This window comes from Grammomys surdaster, unplaced genomic scaffold (genome assembly GCF_004785775.1).
Source record: "Grammomys surdaster isolate TR1022 unplaced genomic scaffold, NIH_TR_1.0 125323, whole genome shotgun sequence".
NCBI classification, from domain to species: domain Eukaryota; kingdom Metazoa; phylum Chordata; class Mammalia; order Rodentia; family Muridae; genus Grammomys; species Grammomys surdaster.
In genome coordinates this window covers 409,691-415,642 of record NW_021620200.1, presented here as the reverse complement: position 1 = coordinate 415,642, position 5,952 = coordinate 409,691, and the positions used below count along the sequence as shown (strand labels likewise).

The 5,952-nt window shown below is 42.2% G+C and overlaps 1 long non-coding RNA gene across 1 annotated transcript in view; it reads left to right on the top strand.

Annotated features, from left to right (window-relative positions):
* Nucleotides 1–1,469: 1,469 nt before the first annotated feature.
* LOC114637499 overlaps nucleotides 1,470–5,952 on the top strand; it is a 15,243-nt gene continuing 10,760 nt past the window's right edge. The window contains exon 1 of the long non-coding RNA XR_003713760.1: nucleotides 1,470–1,515. This is a non-coding gene — a long non-coding RNA (uncharacterized LOC114637499). The remainder of the gene's footprint in view (nucleotides 1,516–5,952) is intronic.

Below are 5,952 nucleotides of genomic sequence, written 5' to 3'. Positions count from 1 at the left end.
TCCAGGGATATGTTAATGGTCCCCAAAAACAGAAAGGAGCCAATCAGATCCATTTAACAGTAGGGTCTTTATTCTATTCAAGCTAGCTCAGACCCCTCCAACCCACCACTGTTACACAGAATGATTTTGGTGAAGGGGAAGCCCTGATTATCTATTGAGGGAAGACTTTATAGTAAGCAGCAAGTGGGGTATGTGTGTGAGGGGGGGTAAGTGTGCAAGCATCTAATTGGAAAGCTACTGTGGCCTTTAACATAATTGGCTGGTGCTAGGAGTCATATCATAAAGTTAATTTCTGCTCCCTTCTGCACTGGTGGTTGTTAGGCAGGATGTTGGCATGTAACCTGGGGTGCAGATTTGTTGGAGGAATTACCTGAAGATGCCCACCTTGTTGAGGGTGTAACCTGTAGATGCTGGTCTTGTTGGGGATTAGCCTAGAGACTAGAATTAGGCTCCAGTTTTGTTGGGGGGAAACTTGGAAACTAATTCTAGGCACCAGCCTGTTAGTTTACCTGAGTTCAAACTTAGGTCAGATCCTGTAAAATCGAGTCTAAACTTAAAAGATTTGGCCTCTCAGATATAATCATAAATAAGTGAATACTTATTAGATGGTTTGGAATAATAGATTAGAAAATACGATGAAAGGAAACTTCCTTTGGAAACTCGATTTGCTCAACTTCATGGAAAATTGACCAAATTTGAGAAGTCTCTATCCAGTGAGCATGTGCCTGACGCACAGGCATCATCCAGCAAGGAGGTCAGACTTAAAGAAGAAGATGAGAAAAGGCTGAACAACCCCATTCATACCTTTAAATGCTTGCAGTACATCATCCTTCGGCTTTGATCCTGTGTTAGTGTCTTTCATATCTCTGTGGCGGAAAGTGCCTGAAAGAATAAATCAAAATAAAGGAAGAGTTGACGCGGCTCAGGGTTCTAGGATGCTCAGTCCACCCTGTCAGGGAGTCATGGCTAGAATACGGAGATGAGAGACTGTAGGAGAAGATCTCACCTCATGGAAGATCAGCGAGCAGAAACACCAGCAACAGGGGCCACTGCATTCTTCTCAGGTCCCCTGGCTTACTTTTGCCAAAACGATTGCACGTCATCTTCCAAAGTATTGCCGTCAACCTGGAAACAATTATTTAAAACATAAGGCATAGGAGATATTACATATTCAAACCATGAGCGTCACCAAGACCTTGTTGCTGAAAACTGGGTCCCACATTCAAACTGCTTTTAGATGCTGCCGTCATCCGTCATGACTTCTGAATGCACTTGGGGGAAAGTAAAGAATGTTAGTCTGTAACCTTTCAAATCCATCTTTTCCTAGGAGACCCAACACACACACACACACACACACACACACACACACACATACACACTTACTCAATGTAACAATTTTGCCAAAGTCCAACTTGGTGACCAAAAGTATTAACTGGAGTGTAGATGAACGGCTACTCACACGGAACAGGGATGACTAAAAGCAGCCGCATGACCAGGAAGCTTACCCCAGCACAGGTGAGTACTCACAAAATCTATAGCTCAGGAGCCCTCTGCGTAGCTTGCAGGCAACTCCACAGTCCAGCTACCTCTTACCTCCATGGTTCTGCTCTGAGTCAGACACCCAGGCAGTTCTTTACTCCTCGATTGCTGAGGAAGAGGCCACAAAAATCTTCCAAGTTTCTGTTCTCCCAGAATGCCCAGAATGTGATATTTTTAGAGCTTTTCTGATGTTTGAATGAGATGTCTGTCATAAGTCTGAGCATTGGAAACGTGGTCCCTAGTTGTTGGTGGTTTGGGAAAGATTAGGAGACATGACCTTGTTGAAAGAGGTGTGTCACTAAGGCTTTGAAGTTTCAAAAGAATCATGCAATTCCCAGCATGCTCTGTGCTTCCTGTTTCTGGTTTGAGATGCTAGCTCTCAGCTGTTCTTGTCCTTGTGCCTTTGCTCTGCCATCATGGACTCTAAACATCTTAAATCATAACCCCTGCTAAATGCTTTCTTTCATAAATTGCCTGGTCATGGTATTTGAAGTTTGTTTTGTTTCTTTCTTGATTTAATTTTGACATTATAATTTAATTACAGCATTTCTCCCCTCTATTTGCCCTCTCAATACCTCCCTGCTCACCTTCAAATTTATAACCTCTTTTTTCAATAATTGTTACTGTATGCATATGTGCATGTGTGTGTGTGTCCTTAAATGTAACCTGTTGGTTCTATATAACATTACTTGTGTGTATTTTTTAATACTGACCAGTAAATAAGACAACGAGTTTCCCCCTCCCTTCTCAGGAAAATGTTTCTGTTCAGAGGAAACTTCTTTACACTCTTAATTGTGGTGAATTTCCTAAAAGAATGTTCTTCTACAGTATTGGAACCACGTAGCATGTGATGGAAACTTCTTTGGAAATTATGATAAACTCTCCTCAAGTAAAAACATTTATGATTGTATCCAGAATCAGGACACAAAGGCAGCTCAGGACTATTCTACATGCTGGCAAGTCCCCTGTGTTTGCTAATCAAATTCCCTAGTTGCTGAGTCTGCCTCCCATGCCTGGCAGCGCCTCTTTTATTTTGGTCTTGATTTCTAGAATGTTTTGCTGGGTTTTTGTTTGTTTGTTTGTTTGTTTTTGTTTTTTGCTTTTTGCTTTAAGCCTAGCTGGTCAACACCTGACAGGTATTTGTTTGTTAGTTAGATTTAATTTATTTTTAATTTTGTGTGTGTGTGTGCACAGATGCATTTGAGTATAATTCTTATGTAGGCACCTGAAACTGGAATTGTGAGCTTCATGAATGGGTACAGGGGATCCAACTCAGAAACTCTACATGAACACTACACACTTTTAAGCACTGAGTCTTTTCTCCAGCCCCAGAGCTAAAGAGCTTTAGCAGTGTCCCAGACCTTGGCTGAAGGTGCTGTACATCTCTCCCCAATGCCTGGAGACTACAGTGATTAAGAACTCATTCTGGCCTCACATAGCTATAACAAGCAGTTGGTAAGAGATAAAACACACTATATCATTACAGCTTGAGTGGCATTGTAGTGACAGAAAGGAGTGAAGGACTTTTAAGGGGTGTTTTAGTGTGCTACATAATTTAATGGTGGAATTATTTCCACAAGTGCTGTGGCTTAAGGTAGGGTCTACTGTGTCTGTCAATTGCTGTGCATCAAAAAGGGTATGAAGGTCTATGCTTATGATGGATAGAGTTTAAACAAGGACTGGTTGGCAAAATAAATGTGGTCCCCATCCCACAGTGCCTGCCAAAGCTAGCAGGAATGACAGAGGTCAACAGGACTCTGAGAATGGCTTGCAAAGGTACAAGGTATGTAAAATTAGAAAATAAAATTCCACTAGACTCCCCAAGCCAATGCTCTTTTTTTTTTTTTCAATGCTGCAGCACAAAAATACACCACTCAAGGCTAATTTTGTAGAGGTGCTTTGCAACTTAAATGTTGAAATCCTGTCAGACAAGGAAACTAATTTATATTTTCAGTTTTTACTGTCTGTATCCACTTTTTTTTTTTTTTGGCATTACTACAGTTTCAAGAAAACAGCTTTGTTCACAATAGGTGTACACCAGGAAAAACTGAAAGCAAAACCCCCCACACATTCAAATTTCCATCATTTTGGAAAGTGGATAGTGAATTGAACAGTTTTTGTATAATGAGATATTCAGAACAACAGAGCACATATGTGTGTATACAAAGACATATAATATGATATAAAAGAAACAAAAGAAGAAAAGTTTGATAGGTATGGGGATTTTGATCTGAAATCCAAAAGCAGGTGTTACTTACGGTTTAAATAGGAAATGTCCACCATGAGGACATTTGGAAGCAGGATTGCCAGCTGTTAAGTTTCTGAGAAGTGATTGTACCCAGAGGGCTCTGGCCTCGGGGATGGATTAATTCCCCTGATGGAATGTGATTAATTTCCCTGATGGAATCTGGTAGTGTGATTGGGATAGCTGGAAAGGTTAGACATGGGATTTAGCTTTGTGTGTATAGGTGTGTGTGTGTGTGTGTGTGTGTGTGTGTGTGTGGTGTGCATAGGAAATTTGAATCCCAGGCACGTTATCTTTCTTTTCTACCTGCTGACCTCCATGAGATGAATAGCTTTTCCAGCACTCTTTCTACCCTGATTTCTGCCTCACCTCAAGCCCCCAACAAGGTAGGGCAACTAATCACAGGCTCTGCAACTTTGAAAGCTTTAAACCCAAGCAGATCTTTGCTTCTTCAAAGTAGTTCTCTTCCAGATTTGTCACAATGACAAAAATGTAGCTAGTAGAAAGGATCATACTACTGATGGCCAGGGTTCGTCGTGATTATCTCAGTGGGATTATTAGCTAGTGAAAGGTGCTGGAAAAATTGCATTTCTTGGTGGGTAGTGGTTACAGAAATAGATACTTTTATAAAATGAACTGTGACAGCTTCCATTTTCCTCTCAGAACTATTAAGAGCTGTCAGCTGCCTTCCCAGCTCCCTGGAATCTCAGAAGGGATAAGTGCCTGGAGAAAGGAAGGAGAAAGAAACTAGGAACAAATCATTTGTGCATGTGGGAAAAAGCAAGGAACATCCGGTTCCTTGACAGCTTTGGAAAAACTTACTAAAGTTGGGAAAGGGAACAGAAAACATATCCCTACTTCTGTACAAATGATGCATGATGATCTAGGAATCACACAGAGTGAGGGGCAGATACTCTGAAATCCACAACCCAGAACAAAAGATCCGTGTCTGAAGAAGGCTGTTTGTTTGTTTGTTTGTTTGTTTGTTTGTTTTTAACCAGAGCATCAGAGAAGCCTTCCTTAACTCTTCTAAGGCCAACCAGGCATAGTGGGGCCTTGTAGACTATTTTAAGCAAAGGGGGCTTACGTGCACATGGTAGAATCTGTTTGGGAACAGCTCTGTAAGAGCTGGAGGTGGAGCAAGCTTTCAGTGCTTGAGGATAGCTCTCAAACTACTCCAGATGCCACTCAACAGGCCTTCTGGGCCCTGGAACAGCCACTGAGGTGTTTCCATGCAGGAGAGGGGAGTGCGATATCAATACTCTGCCATCTATCAATTTAGCAGAAGGTGGGGCACACCCCTTCCCTTGTAACAACAAAAATAACACTGAACACAAATGTCAATTCCTCACTTACATTTAACCCTTTGCAAGAGTTGAACTCAGACACAGCAAACAATGGACACCGAATCTGAGGCAAGAGTGCCATCTGGAGGAGAGAGGAGACAGAACACTTGCTCTCAGGAGTGAACTTTGCCAGGTTGAGTCAGAAATTCGCCAACATGCATGCTCTTTGTGAGCTGGAGTGGTGGTTGAAATATCTCCTTCCCTGGAGTGGGGAGTTGAGGGGGAAGTGGTTGGGGAAGGGCAGAAGCTAAGTAGATCACCTGCCCTGCAAGCTCTTTCCCCAACTCACAAACAACCGCAAAGTGTGTTTACCAAAACCAATGCAAAAATCTGAACTTGGAAATTTACATTGCAATGCAGACCAATGGAATAGGAGCAACGCCTGTCAGAGGTGCCCTGAAGTTAGCTGAGGTTCCTTACTCATTCTGCTGTAGAGTAAACCCTTAACCAGTGTGGGAGGGGATGGTGGGGTGGAAGGGAGGGTGATAAAAACTCTCACCCAAGAGGACTGAGGAAAAAAACAGAGGGCTAATCAACCTGTTTATGAGGAGAAGCAGGGGTATGGGAACGTGTACTAGATTCAAAACCCTACCTACTAAGTGGAAGGCAGCACAAGAGATCTGAGAATTTCAGAGATTATGGTGATTTGAATGGTTTGAATGAGAGTGGCCGCATAGACTCATGTGTTTGAACATTAGCCCAGTTAATGGAACTATTTGGGAAGAATTAGGAGGTATAGCCTTGTAAAAGGAGATGTGTCACTGTGGGTGGGCTTTGAGGCTTTAAAAGATAATGCCAGGCCCATTCTCTCTCTCTCTCTCT